The 16,167-nt window shown below is 34.4% G+C and overlaps 1 protein-coding gene across 7 annotated transcripts in view; it reads right to left on the bottom strand.

Annotated features, from left to right (window-relative positions):
* The window catches only part of CHD9 (chromodomain helicase DNA binding protein 9), a 244,148-nt gene that overhangs the window by 159,946 nt on the left and 68,035 nt on the right, over positions 1 to 16,167 (bottom strand). For 5 of the 7 annotated variants that reach the window (XM_024747341.1, XM_024747344.1, XM_024747338.1 and 2 more), the window contains exon 2: positions 2,956 to 3,064. The exons of the other annotated variants lie outside the window; for them this stretch is intronic. The gene's annotated coding sequence lies outside the window, so the exon portion shown is untranslated. The remainder of the gene's footprint in view (positions 1 to 2,955; positions 3,065 to 16,167) is intronic. 7 annotated transcript variants of the gene reach the window in all.

The following is a 16,167-nucleotide window of genomic DNA, read 5'->3' as shown; positions in this document are numbered from 1 at the left end:
CTGATTTTAGACATCTGTGTAGCAAAACCAAGCACCTTTCTGTTAACAGTTATATTCATTACTCTATCCCTAAGAGGCCCACCATTAAATCATTTGGAATAACCCGTTGCTTATTATAGCTACTAAACTGTGCAAATAAAGTGTATTGATAATCAAGCTGAGGCAAAAACAAACAGTAGCTTAAGCTAAGCAATAAATTAATCTTACGATAATATCAAGAGAAAAAATGATAACATTTATACACACACACACCTCATATACATACATACAATTTATGTGTGGAAAGGATCTAATAGGTTACTTGCTAATATGAAATGGCTGGCTAATTTTGTTCCAGGCTGGACTTATTCCAAACATTTTCAACAAAGGTAATTTAGGGTTCTGCCCCCACTGTCTTACACAGAGAACCACAAATGGAGATTCTTGCTTCTCTACATATTAGTTTATTCAAAAATTAGCAAAGGTCTAAGAAACTTTTCCAGAACTTCTATTTTGGGAGGTCCATTTTAGAAAATATAAATATCCTAAACAAAACGTCTGCTCACTATTTAAATGAAGAAATACTCTGAAAAATTCTGAGAAGGAAAAACTACCAAAATCTATATTAATTTTACCTAGAAATGGACTTATCAATCACAATGGTATACAAATGCTTTAACAAACATATAATTTTTAAAAAGGTAAAAATGCAGAAAAAAGAAATTATTTTTCCAGATTTTATAAGTGTGAGACAAAGCAGATAGAGTACTATATGTTCCGAACTGAACATAGCATTAACCAAAAAAATAATAATAATAAAGTAGGTTAAGCCACTTCTCTGGAACATACCTTATATTTAGCTATAGACTCCAGACAAGGGAACATCTATGTATACCTAACCCAATAGTCAGAAAAGCAATGTCCTATATATTTTTTAATGGATGTATGATTATTTACCAAGAGGAAAAAAGAAGAATTACCATGGAGGTTACCAAATCCAGTATGTTATCAAATACAAAGTACATTATTAGCTGATGTAACACGAAGAAATAAACTACGACATTATACCACTTTGAATTTTTATTTTATAATCTGTGAAATAACTTTTAAGAACATTTTTAGACTTAGACTTATTCCAAACGATCTGAGAATTTCCTCTCCCATGAAGTACTCTTTTTGGTCCATAAATACCTGACTGTTGCTCTGTAAGAAAATGTAGAATTGCTGTCATTTCTTCAACAACAAATATTTGCTCCACTAATATTAAATTTATGCTCTGCTACTCTGTCTCTGTGCCTCTCTGCATAATCAACAACTTTTTTTTAAAGCTGAATAACAGTGCATCTTTTTAGAGACATTTTAAGTAATTAAACATGTATAGTACCGATGTACATAGCCCAGCTGAAGTGATGGCAATATAAAATCTATGACTAAGTTTTTGTACACACAGGCAATGACAACTACTCCCTGACAGCCACCGGGCAGACAGTGACTGAAACACATCCTGATATCAGAGATATTAAAAGTAGAAAAAATATGCATCTTAGAATTGATTAATTTCCTGAATATTCAGAATGTATTACTTCAAGAGTTCAGAACCCAGTACTACAAAAAACTACTGCCCAATCGAATGCTGAAAGTAAATTATCTGAAGCATATGACTTTAGCTCATATATTCTTAATTATTGTGATAACAGTGAACATAAAATATAAAACATTCTGAATTTATACTGTGTACTACAGGCTTGTACATTTGTTTTATTCTTAAGAAATAGTTAAATGTTTTTTAGAACACTGTTCTGGAAATAAGTTTATGATGTATCAGAGCAGTAATATTCCATTTAGGAAAGAAATGGTATAGTCTTTGAATTTTTGTACATTGTGGTAGATTATGCTAAAGCAAAGTATTTTCTACATTTATGTAACCCGAAGCCTACCGAAAATATGGGGAGAAGTAAAAAGTTTAATTAAGAAAACAATTTTGCTATCTACTTTTCCAACATTTATTGATAAACAACTTCTAGGCACTAGGATGATGAATAACTGACCTCTGAAGGGGGATACAGACTAGTAAATAGACCATTACCAATATAATACAATATTTGTGCTTTTATAAAAGTACAAACAGAAGAGGAACATCTAATGATGGAAATGAATATAGACACCTTACTATACTAAGAAGATACACATTTCATATGCAACAAGATACATGTAAGTCATCAACCTTAGTTATAAAAATAGAAACTAAAGGTGAACTATGAAAACATGCCCATAAAATCTAAAAAAAATGGTCATCTTTTCTGATTTGAACAGTTTATTCTACAATTGATTAATTTCTTAATTGATTAATCAGTTAAGCTCCTCTTAAGAGCTATCATCTTATTTCATTCTAGTAAATTTACTATTTTCCAACTTTATAAAAACATCACATCAGTCCGATTTTAACTATTTAATTAAGCAAATATTTATGGACTGTCCATTACATCCAAAGCAGCTTTGTAGAAACTACAAAACCCCCTGCCCTCAGGAAGTTCAGAATCTAAATGGGGGAGATAAGGAGTAATGGCACAAGAAAAGCACGTCATATACTGAATAAAATATGATAAACGTGGCCTGAGAGGCACAAGTTTATCTATAAGGTGATTTATAAAGAGAAGAGAGCATACTTGGCAAGTTATTCAGGAAAAGCTTCTTAGAACAATTAGCATTTGAAGGGGTCTTAGAAAAGGGATTGGAAGGAAAGGCCAGGCAAAGAATTCAGGAATAAAGAAATGGCAGGCAGGCAGGAAGTATATTTAGGAAATAGTATGACCACTGCAGAGTATATAAAAGGAGAGAAGTGGAAAATAAAGGTGGAAATACAAGTTGGAGCAATGCTGTAGTGGGCCTTATCAATTAAGTACATTAAATTAAGACATTTGGGGGACAGAATTCTTCTAAAGTTAAAACAAGTATTTAGAATCAAAAACAAATTACTTATCTATCTTCATTTCTACAGTCATCCGATGCCAAACATGATGATGATCATATAAAATGGATTCAAATATCAATAGGACAGAATCCCTGCCTTCAAAAAATTCATAATCTAGAGGGGAAGAAAACACATAAACAAATAATATGATATACGTCTTAGCAGAGATGTATACAAATCACTATATTGTGGTAGTACAGATCAGATAGCAATTAATTATGTCCGGAAAAGATCAGGAAAGGCATAGAGAAGAGGTGATATTTGAACTGGGTCATATGAGTAAAAATAAGACCTCTAAATATGTGTTCTATAACAGAATATATATATATATATATAAACTTACTTCAATGGTAAATTTACTTTCCTTAGTGTCTAATAGTTGCTTTTTCTCCAAGACATTTCTATATTCTCTAAGTCTCTCAATAATTTTGAGACTAAATGAATTAGGATTCCCAGTAATTTCCACACATTAATAGCTTTTCCGACTTAATACAACCATTGATCCCTACCAAATTATTCAGTCCTCTATTATAGTCATGTCTGCAACATTTCTATACAGTATTAAATTTCTGCTACATTAATCTTTACTTTGTTTATGAGCTACTTATAGCTATTTCATATTTGTACCTGGAGAAAATTCAGTTTAGGATTCATCTATAGAATGACTCTGCCTACTCAAGCCTGTCTAGTAATGTGCATATGATAAATAATAAATAATATTGCATTGTGATAACATATTACCTGTTCTCTCCAGCAGACTCTACACCCTTGGAAAAAAGGAACACCTTTATAATCTTTGTATCCTTAGTATGTTGCCTAGCATAGTAGGCATGCAATACATTTTTGCTAAATCAGTGAATGACTACACAGGAATTAGAAAGAACATGATACTTTAAACAAACACTAGACCTGAGTCCTGGCTCTACTACCTTCTAGCTGTATGACCTTGAGAAGATCACATACTTTTTCTTTTCATCTGTAAAAAAAACCCAAAGAACAAAAGTAACTATACAAAATATTAACTACAATCCTGTCTGCTCCAAAGATGAAAGGTAAAATACTCTACACGTGAGCTGTAACCTCTATCAGGGTAGAGAACAGGTCTTTTACAATCCCCTCACTCTCTTGCATTGTACCTAAAACTGGCAAGAGCACAGAGGGAACACTAAAGAAATGCCCAGAGGTGAGCCAGGACAAGGCATTTTGGGAACTCCTCAATAGCATAATGTGGCCAGAGCATGCTATTAGCCCAACAGAAAGATGTCGAGAGGCAAGCAGAAGTCAGATATCCAGGTCTTTTATTAGCCATGTTAAGAAATGTGGACTTTATCCTAGAGGCAATAGGGAACTATTTCACCGATTAAAATTTCTTCTCTGGCTTAACACTTGACTAACATTTTTACTGTGGCTACTAACATTTGACGTTATTGTCAGATAGCAAATATCACCTCTTCCAATGACAGTGACCAAAACACTTAAAGTTGGACCCAGAAACATTTTTTTAAAAAATTAAATGATAATGACAAGGATATTAGTCATTTTAAAGAATATCCTGGGAATTCCTCTCTATTTGCTAGATGGGATGCTGCCCAATTCATGAATCATTTAATAAAGCCAATTAGATCTTTAAAATTAAAAAGAAAAGAATATTCTTACTTGGCAAAATAAAAAGCTGGCAAACTTGAGTTTGCCATTTCTTTGTTTAAAAAAAAATGTTCTGTATACTTCTAGAAACAACTCTTGTTGAGGCATTCAAACTAGGCTTGAATACCTATTAGAAAGTTCTTCTTTACATCAAGTCAAATTTCCTCCTTCCTTTCTAGTCATTTACTTTGAGATTGTTTAAAATAAACCTAATTGTGACAAACCTTCAAATTCCTGAAGACTTATGTCTCCCTTAAAGCTTCTCTTTTCAAAGCTATAGGCAAAATATTCCCCATTTACTGAAATGGGAAAAATTTTATCTAAAACAGTTAAAATAAAAGGTTTAATGTTAAAGGGATAAACCTTCAACTATTGGTCCCATAGTTGGGACCAATAGTCCCAACTATGAAATTTTATAATGCTTTAATATTTAGTAGGATTAGTTCTTCCCGGTTGTCCTTCTTTTTCAGATCTTTTCCTGGCTTTGCTTTTTGTCTAAGTAGAAACACCTTGTCTGACTGAAAAAAACCGCTGGAATTTTTTTCTAATTTCCCTAGGGTTCCTATAGTGCGTCTAAGTACATGACAGGTAGATAGTACAGAATTTACTAGCTTAATACTAGTAAAATTATGTGACAATATACTAGTAACCAGGTAAAACCACCCTGAAATAGTACTAATTAATTTTCCAATCGTGTACTGCAGAATTTCTATCATCAGCTTGTCTGGTTCAGCTTAAATGAAGGTGATTTTAAGTTGGAAGGCAGACTTAATTACCATAGCTAACAGAACCAACATACAAAAGAATCTCAAGAGAATGGAGCAATGGATCAAATCTAATAACTTTTAACTATGGGGTTCTGTTTTCAGTACAGATAACCAATTCTACAAGTACATTCAGGTTGCAAATTCTACAGAGGCCAGGCCAGTAACATAAATGAGTGAAGCTGGCCAGAAGAGAACTATGGCTGACTATAAGTACAAAGGGGCGGCCACTAGACAGCGTCAGTTAATTGTTGTTTCTAAGTTTTAAAGAGGAGCTGTAAATTCCCTGATTTTTAATGTTGATAACTACTTCATATTCTTTATATAAAATGCTCTTAGATAGAAAACTATGTCCATATTATAAATGAACTTTCAGTATACTATTATAAATATATGAACTCTCCATACACTAATGTCTGAAATTAATGTGGCCTCAGTAAAAATTCCAGCGGTTTTTTTCAGTCAGACAAGGTGTTTCTACTTAGACAAAAAGCAAAGCCAGGAAAAGATCTGAAAAAGAAGGACAACCGGGAAGAACTAATCCTACTAAATATTAAAGCATTATAAAATTTCATTTATCAAAACATGGTGGTATTGACATATGAGAAGCCAAACAGATATAATAGAAAGTAACTTAGTATCTCAAATTGGGGGGAAATGAACTATAAAATAAACAAAACAATTGGATGGCCACCTGAAAAAAAGAGTTAGATCCCTATCTTGTTCTCAAACCAAGATAAATTACAAATGGATCAAAGATATAAATGTCAGAAATGAAAAACCATGAAAATACTAGAAGAAGACATGGACAGGGTCACCTTATTTTCTATTTATGGAACAAAATCTACATGTCATTTAAAGAATCACTAATTAGATTACACAAATAACTTTATGAAAAGATTCATAAATTAGGGAATTCCTTGGTGGTCAAGTGGCTTTCACTGCCAAAGGTGCAGGTTCAATCCCTTGTCAGGAAACTAACATCCAGCAAGCCGTGGCCAAAAAAAAAAAAAAAAAATTCAAAAAAAAAAAATTCATAAACTAGATTACAAAAGAAAAGTAGCAAACTGAGAAATACTGCAACTCATTTACTGATGAAGTGCTCTTTTTTTTTTAAAAGGCCTTGCGATGTGGGTTGCAGGATCTTCCCCAGCCAGGGACTGAAACCCAGCCCCCTGCAGTGGAAGCGCAGCGTCCTAACCACTGGACAGCCAGGGAATTCCCTGACGTCTCATTTTTAAATATATCAAGATTTCCTACAAAATACTAATAGCCTAATAAAAAAATGGGCAAAGGATACCAAGAGTCAGTTCATATTCTCATTCAAAATAAGAGAATGTCAATTAGAACCATACTGATATACCATCTTTCACCTATCAGACTCACAACAATTCCAAAGTCTAATAACACATATTAGTGAAGTTGTTGGAAAAAAATACTCTCATATGACCGCTGTGAAGTCTAAAATGGTGAAATCTCTAAGGAGAGAAATTTGCCAATATCCATAAAGATTTCAAGTGCACATACCCTTTGACTGAACAAATTCCCTTCTAACAATTTATTCCATAAATATGTTCATGTATGACTGAAATGGCAGATACAGCTATTTATTGCAGCATTATTTGCTCCAGCAAAAGACTGAATATAGCCTAGATGTCCATCAACAGGATGCTGGTTAAACAAAATGTTATATTCACTTATGCTGGTCACACCAAATCTGGGTATAATATTCACACCTGAGTGTTTAATTTAAAGACGAATACAGACAAAATGGGACATACTCAGAGGACAGCAAGCAGATTGGTGAAGTTACTTGAAACCATGCTTCTTAAAGTTTCTCTCCTCAGTCCTCGCCTCAGTCTAGATATCCTCCCTGGGTAAGCTCATCCTCTATCATCTACCTGCTGACAACTTAAAAATTTTTATGCCTAGTAGTATCTTTCCAGCTGCCTCCTGGACTTCCCCATAAGTATAAACTCAACAGGTCCCAAACCAATCTTTCTTCTAAAATCTTTCTCCTACATTTTTTATTTGGATAATGGCAGTGTATAAATAAAACCAACCTTTCTGCCCAAAATTATTTCCCCACTGTAATCTATCGTGCACATTGTGACCAGAGTTAAGTTTTGTGAAACAGAGATTTGATGATGTCACTTGTCAAAGGAAACCTATTGTTCCCTAATGCTGACCATGTGCCCTTCAAATTTTTTCTCATCTCCAGTCACCACCCCACCATCTCTCCACATCCTCTACAATCTAATCACACCAATCTACTTGTTATCTTTCTATAATGTCCTATTGTTCATTTTCCACGCTATTACTCATGCTATCTGTAGGACCCCAAATGGCAGATCTAGAATGATAGGTTACCAGAAAACTATAGGGGAAATTATTTTGGCTCAATGTAAGAAAGGAATTTGAAACAGAGCTATCCAAAGACAAAGATAATGAGTTCCTTATTACTAAAGTTACATATTCAAATTTTAAACAGGCTAACTGAGACCTCAAAAGAGATTTTGTAAAGAGGAATCCAGGAGCATATCGGTAACTGACTAGTAAGACTTAAAGTTCCTTCTGATCTTGATATTTTATGAATCCTGGCACTTGAGAACTCTTGGTTTTAATGTAGTACCTCAGAGTTACTTATTAGTGAGTTTCAACAAGGTTTATAGGCATATAGATAATCTATACTACATCATTAATTGATCTAAGAATTTCACAGTAACTACCTCAAATCTGAAGATGCTATGAAACTGCAAAAAATTATGAATTTAAATATACTTCAAAGTAATCCTAATAAACCGGGGGGGGGGGGATCATCCTATTCAAAAAATAGGATGAAATGCAATACTAGAAAGGTTAAATTCGAGTTGATATAAATAAACCTAGGAACTGAAACTGTCACTTCAATTATAGAATGGAAAATTATTCACAAGGTACAAATTAAACACAGAGAAAAAATGGAAATAAATAGCTAACCAGAGTCTAAATATACATCCTCAACACAGCTTTAGGGAAGCAAATATAATAAAGCTATTAAAAAGCATATACTGGGGCTTCCCTTGTGGCGCAGTGGTAGAGTCTGCCTTCCGATGCAGAGGACACGGGCTCATGCCCCGGTCCGGGAGGATCCCACATGCCACAGAGCGGCTGGGCCCGTGAGCCATGGCCGCTGAGCCTGCGGGTCCGGAGCCTGTGCTCCGCAACAGGAGAGGCCACAACAATGAGAAGTCCGCATACCGCAAAAAAAAAAAAAAAAAAAAAAAAAAAAAAAAAAAAGCATATACTACCTTATAACTATAGGAATACACAGTATTATATAATATGTGCCAGAACATACTCCTGCTATATTATTTAGATGGTTACTAGAGCCTTTACTTAAGCAAAATGAGAAAAGTTTTAATAGAAAAAAATGAGCATCATCAAAATTAAAAATTTCTGTACTTCAAAGGATATGAAGAAAGCGAAAAGAAACCCCATGGCAGAATGAGATAAAGGGGGTGACAATGTGAGAAAAATTCTGCAAATCATGTATCCGATAAGGGACTTATATCTAGAATATATTTTAAAAATTCCTACAACTTAATAGTAGACAAATAATCCAATTAAAAAGTGGCCGAGGGATCTGAGTAGACATTCCTCCAAGAAGATATACAAATGGCCAATAAGCACGTGAAAATACAGTAAACATCATTAATCAACAGGGAAATGCATACCAAAATCATGAGATACCACTTCATATACACTAGGATAGGAGGAAAATAACGGAAAATAACAAGTGTTAGTGAGGATGTAAAGAAGCTGGAATTCTCATAAACTGCTGTTAGAAATGTAGTCACTTTGAAAAACAGTCTGGCAACTCCTCAAACAGTATATACCCAAAGAAATTGAAAGGACTCAAACAGATGCTTACACAACAATGTTCACTGAAGCATTATTAATAAAAAGAGGAAACAATCCAATATCCACCAACTGATGAATGGTGAAATAAAATGCAGTATATTGAAATAATGTTATATTATTTGACGGTAAAAAAAAATTAAGTACTGATACACGCTAAAACATGGATGAGCTTTGAAAACATGCCAAATGAAAGAAGCCAGTCACAAAGGACTACATTTATATGAAATGTCAAGAATAGGCAAATATATAGAGACAGAAAGCAGATTAGTGGTTGTCAAGGGGTGGGGCCAGAAGGATTGGTGAGTGTTGGATACAGGTTATGGGGGTTCTTTGGGGGACAATGAAAATGTTATAAAATTACTTTTGGTGATAGATGCATAACTGTGAATATACTAAAAGTCACTGAATTATATACTTTGGGTGAATTATTTAGTATCTGAATTATATCTCAGTAAAGTTATTTTATAAAGAAAAAGTTATATGGGCAAAATTATTTTGAGTCTTCTAATTTTCTGTTATCTCTCTTAAATAAGGATGAAGGTTATAGTGGTCAATTAAAATTTTATTTTCTTCAACCTCATTATCAACTAATTTTACTTGGCAAGTGTTTGCAAGGCAGATTCTTTTTTTCTGAGAAAAAATAAAGCAAGTGAATTTGCTTTGAAAGATTTAGTCAAGTTACAATGGAAGTCTGTTAGTCTTCTCAAATAAGATATTTCAGCTATCCAATGTAATTTTGAAACTATGGCAGTGTTAAACTAAGCAATTAATGGTAAATACAAATTATACTCTTGTAAAATTTTAAAATAAATAAGAACTCTAAAATAAACATAGTTTTAAAATGACTCAAGAAACACAGCTTTTGAAAATAAGCTATTGTGATTTTTTTTTTTTTTTGCAGTACGCAGGCCTCTTACTGCTGTGGCCTCTCCCGTTGCAGAGCACAGGCTCCGGACGCGCACAGGCCCAGCCGCTACGTGGCATGTGGGATCCTCCCGGACCGGGGCATGAACCCGTGTGCCCTGCATCGGCAGGCAGACTCTCAACCACTGTGCCACCAGGGAAGCCCTACTGTGATTATTTTAATCAAAATTTAAAACTTCAATAAACAATGAAACTAAACTGATCCTTTCTGATGCTGTCACAAATGATAAAACCTGTTGCCTACCCAACACACTTATACTTTCCATATAAATGCAACATGTTGTTTTATTATCATTAAAAACAGTAAGTGATGCTAGAAGCGAGGAAGAGTTTGCTTTGGAATGTCACATGACAACTCAGAAAACATCAGCATAATATTAATGAAAATCAGAATTTGAAATTTAATTATCCAGAATTTTTATTTTTTAAAAGGTAGGAAGTCCAGAGACTTTAAGCAACAAATACTAATTGAAAGGATGTAAATAATAAGTTAGTATGGAATCAATGTTGCCCTTCAATTATATAGAGCTGGCCCTTTAAAAGGTAACAAGGACTGCCAAGTTCTGTACCTAATAAGGATGAAAGTAGGGGAGCAACTGTACTCCTCCCATCCAGGTTTTTATATTCATTTCTATATCTACTTTCCTCTCCTCTTCTGAGGACCTTACTGATAGGATACAGATACTCATATACCAGAATAACAATCTCCCACTCACAAGCCAAACTATTTCTGATCAAATTCCCAACCACATCACAAATAAATCTGAAAAATCACAGAAGACATTACTTTTTAATTTCCTCTGCTTTAGATTTTTTTTAACGTAAAAAATGTTTCGTTTTTGTAACAAGCAGTAAAAAGTTAATACTCTCTTTCCTCTGCCTTCCTTCTCTACTCCTACCTGCTGAAGGACACTGTAACAGTCACTCTTACTTCTGTCTCCTGAGTCATCAATTTTTCTCATTCTACTAGATCATTTTCACAGGCATACAAACAAGCTGTTATTATAGCTTAGGAAATAACTAAAATATATACAGAAAAGGGAATCAAAATGGTACACTACAAAAAAATCAATTGAATACAAAAAAGAGCAGGATGAATGGAGGAATCAAGAGCATGTAAGACATAAAAAAGCAAATAGCAAAATGACAGAAATAAGTTTTTCCTTATCAGTAATTACTTAGACTATAAATGAATTAAATTCTCTAGTTAAAAGGAAGATATTGGCAGAATGGATAAAAACAAAATCAAAAACATGATCCATCTGTATGTGATCTACGAAAGACTCACTTTAAATACAAAACCACAAAGAGGTTAAAGATGAAAGGACAGAAAAAGATAACCCATGCAAATAATAATCAAGAGACATGCAACAGCTATATTTTCATCAAACAATGGATTTTAAGTCAAAAAGGTTACAAAAAACAAAGAACATCATTACATATCAATACATGGTTCAATCCATCAAAAATATGTAATAATTATAAACATGTATGTGTCTAACAATAGAGCCACATAATCTATGCAGCAAATATACATAGAATTGAAAGAAGAAACAGACAGTTCTACAGTAACAGTTGGAAACTTCAATATCCTATGTTCAATAGTGGATAGAACAACCACACAAAAAGTCAATAAGAAAATAGAGGATTTGAATACTATAAACCAATTAGACCTAAAATATATATACAAAACACTCCACCTAACAATAGCACAATGTTTATTCTTCTCAAATGCTCCTGAAACTTTCTCCAGGATAGACCACATAGTAGGCCACAAAACTTTTAATACATCTAAAAAGATTGAAAGTATACAAAGTATCTTTCTGATCCCAACAGAACAAATCTGGAAATCAGTAACAGAAGCAAAACTGGAAAACTCACAAATATATGGAAATTAAACAAAACACTTTAAACAACCAATGCATCAAAGAAAAAATAACAAGGGAAACTAGAAAATACTTTCAGATGAATGAAAATGAAAACACAACAATACCAAACCTAATGAGATGCAGTAAAAGCAATGCTCCAATGTAAATTTATTATCTGTAAACAACTACATTAAAAAAGAAAGACATCTGGGCTTCCCTGGTGGCGCAGTGGCTGGGAGTCTGCCTGCCGACGCTGGGGACACGGGTTCATGCCCAGGTCTGGGAGGATCCCACATGCCGTGGAGTGGCTAGGCCCGTGAGCCATGGCCACTGAGCCTGTGTGTCCAGAGCACCGCAACGGGAGAGGCCAAAGCAGTGAGAGGCCCGGGTACCGCAAAAAAAAAAAAAAAAAAAAAAAAAAGAAAGACCTCAGAGCAATAACCTAACTGTACACCTTAATGAAATAAAAAAGAAGAGCAAACAAATCCAAAGATAGCAGAAGGAAAGGAATAATAAAGATTAGAGATAAGTGAAATAGAGAAAAGCAATAGAAAAAAAAAAAAAAAATCAATGAAATCTATCCTTAGTTCTCTGAAAAGATCAACAAAATTGATAAACCTTTAGCCAGACTGGCTAAGAGAAAAGAGAGAACATCAAAATTATTCAAAGCAGAAACACAAGAGAGGACATTAATACAGACTTTACAAAATAAGGACTATAAAAGGATAATGTGAACAACTGTACACCAAATTGGATCACCTAGATGAAATGGACAAACTACCACCAACACTCACACAAAAAGAAACAGAAAATCTAAATAGATCTATAAGAAATAAGGAGATTGAATCTGTAAGCCAAACCCTCCCAATAAAACAACCATACCCCAATAAAATAAAATTTAAAAAAAAACAAACAAAAAAACTCCCAACAAATAAAAGTCTAGGACCAGATTTCTTTAATGGTGAATTCTATCAATTATTTATAGGATTGACACCAATCCTTCTCAAACTCTTCCACAAAAGTGAAAAGGTGGGAACACTTTCTAACTCATTCTGTGAGGTCAACATTACCCTGATACTGAAGCCAAAGGCATTACCAAAAAACAAAAACAAAAAACCCAACCAAAGAATAATAACCCTTATGAATACAGATGAAGAAATCATCAACAAAATACTAGAAAACCAAATCCAGCAGATTATACACATATATATACACACATATACAACATATACATCATGACCTAGTGGGACTTATCCTAGGTATATAAAGGTAATTAACGTATTAAAAAATCAATCAATATCATCTATCTTATTAACAGAATGAAGGAAAAAACACAATATTAACTCAATTGATGAAGAAAAAGTGTTTGACAAAGCCTAACACTCTTTCTGATAAAAACACTCAGTAAAACAGGAATAGAAAGAAACGTCCCCAGTTTGATAAAAGCCATATATGAACAACTTACAGCTAACATCATACTCAATGGTAAAAGAATGAAAACTTTTGCCCCAATATCAAGAACAAGACAAGGATGCCCACTTTCACCACTTCTATTCAACATAGTACTGGAAAATTCAGCTGGACAAAATAGGCAAAAAAAGTAAAATAAAAGGCATCCAAAGTGGAAAAAAAGAAGTACAACTATCTCTATTCACAGACAACATGATCTATAGAAAACTATAAATACACACACACACACACACACACACACACACACACACACACACACAGAGTTAGAGGTAATAAACGAATTTATCAAAATTGCAGGATACAAATCTATGCAGAAAAATCAGTTGTATTTCTGTAAGATAGCAATCACCATTCCAAAAAGGCAATTAAGAAAAAAATTCCATTTACAATAGCATTTAAAAAAATACTTAGGAATAAATTTAACAAAGGCCATGTAAGATATGGGCACTGAAAACTACAAAACATTGCTGAAAGGAATTAAAGTATATCTAAATAAATGGAAAGACATCCTGTGAATAATGAAATCTAAATAAATCAAAGACAAGGGGCTTCCCTGGTGGCACAGTGGTTAAGAATCCACCTGCCAATGCAGGGGACACAGGTTTGAGCCCTGGTCTGGGAAGATCCCACATGCCACGGAGCAACTAAGCCCGTGTGCCACAACTACCGAGCCTGTGCTCTAGAGGCCGCGAGCCACAACTCCTGAAGCCCGTGTGCCTAGAGCCCGTGCTCTGCAAGAAGGGAAGCCATCACAATGAGAAGCCTGGGCACTGCAAATGAAGAGTAGCTGCCGCTCACGGCAACTAGAGAAAGTCCATGCACAGTAATGAAGACCTAAAGCAGCCAAAAATAAATAAATTAAATAAATTTATTAAAGAAAAATAAATCAAAGACATGAATTGGAAGACATAATATTGTTAAGATGACAATACTACCCAAAGTGACCTACAGATTCGATGCAATTCCTATCAAAATTCCAACGATGTTTTTTTGCAGAAATTCATATGGAATTTCAAGGGACCCAGAACAGCCAAAACAATCTTGAAAAAGAACAAAGTTGGAAGACTCACACTTCTCGGTTTCAAAACTTACTACAAAACTACAATTATCAAAACAGCGTGGTACTGGCCTAAGGACAGACATACAGACCAACGGGATGGAACTGAAAGCCCAGGAATAAACCCTCACATCTATGGCCAATTGATGTTTTTTGTTTGTTTGTTTGTTTTGCGGTACGCGGGCCTCTCACTGTTGTGGCCTCTCCCATTGCGGAGCACAGGCTCCGGATGCTCAGGCTCAGCGGCCATGGCTCACGGGCCCAGCCGCTCCGCGGCATGTGGGATCTTCCCAGACTGGGGCACAAACCTGTGTCCCCTGCATCAGCAGGCGGACTCTCAACCACTGTGCCACTAGGGAAGCCCTGGTCAATTGATTTTTGACAAGGGTACCATGACCATTCAATGGGGAAAAACAGTCTCTTCCACAACTGATGCTAGGAAAACTGAAGAGCCACCTGCAAAAGAATGAAGCTGAACCCTTACCTTATACCATATATAAAATTTAACACAAGCAGATCAAAGATCCAAATTTAAAAGCTAAAATTCTAACACTCAGAAGAAAACATGGAGGCAAATCTTCATGACTTTCGTTTTGGCAATGATTTCTTAAATAGAACACTAAATGCATGGGCGAAAATAGAAAAAAATAGATAAATTGGACTTCATAACAACTGAAAACTTGTGCATCAAAAGACAGTATCAAAAGAGTGAAGACAACTCACAAAATGGGAGAAAATATTTGCAAATCATATCTAATAATAGTTTAATACCCAGAATTTATAAAGAATTCCTACAATTAAATACTGTAAAGACAACCCAACTTAAAGGAATGGCCAATAAACACATGAAAAGTTACTCAACAGTCACTAAGGGAATGCAAATCAAAATCACAATGAGATATTTCATACCTACTACAGATGCTATAACATAAGGGAAAATAACAAGCATTGAGGAGAATGTGGAGAAACTGAAACCCTCCTACACTGCTGGTAGGAATGTAAAATGGGACAGCCAATGTGGAAAAGAGTGTGGTGGTTCCTCAAAAAGTTAAACATAGAATTACCATATAACCCAGCAGTTCTATTCCTAGGTATACACTATACACCCAAAAGAATTAATAACAGGGACTCAAACAGATATTTATACAGCAATATTCATAGCAGCATTATTCACAATAGCCAAAAGTTGAAAAACTCTAAGCGCCATCAACTGATAAACAAAATTTGGTATAAACATAAAATAGAATATTATCCAACCACAAAAAGGGGTAAGATTCTGATACATGCTACAACAGGGATGAACCTTATAAACACTGTGCCAAGTATAAAAGGCAGACACAGAAGGGAAAATGCTGTATGATTCCTCTTATACAAAATATCTAGAATAGGTAAATTCATAGAAACAGAAATATTAGAGGTTACCAGGAGCTGGTAAGAGGGGAAGTGGGGATATTTAAGGAGAGTTTCTGTTTGGGGTGATGAAGAAAATTGGAAATAGTGGTGATGGTTACACAACACTGTGAATGGAAATGCCACTGAATTGTATACATAATGTTTAAAATGGCAAATTTTATATATATATATATA

This window comes from Neophocaena asiaeorientalis, unplaced genomic scaffold (assembly GCF_003031525.2).
Source record: "Neophocaena asiaeorientalis asiaeorientalis breed wild unplaced genomic scaffold, Neophocaena_asiaeorientalis_V1.1 scaffold438, whole genome shotgun sequence".
Taxonomy (NCBI): domain Eukaryota; kingdom Metazoa; phylum Chordata; class Mammalia; order Artiodactyla; family Phocoenidae; genus Neophocaena; species Neophocaena asiaeorientalis.
This window is presented reverse-complemented; position numbering and strand designations above follow the sequence as displayed.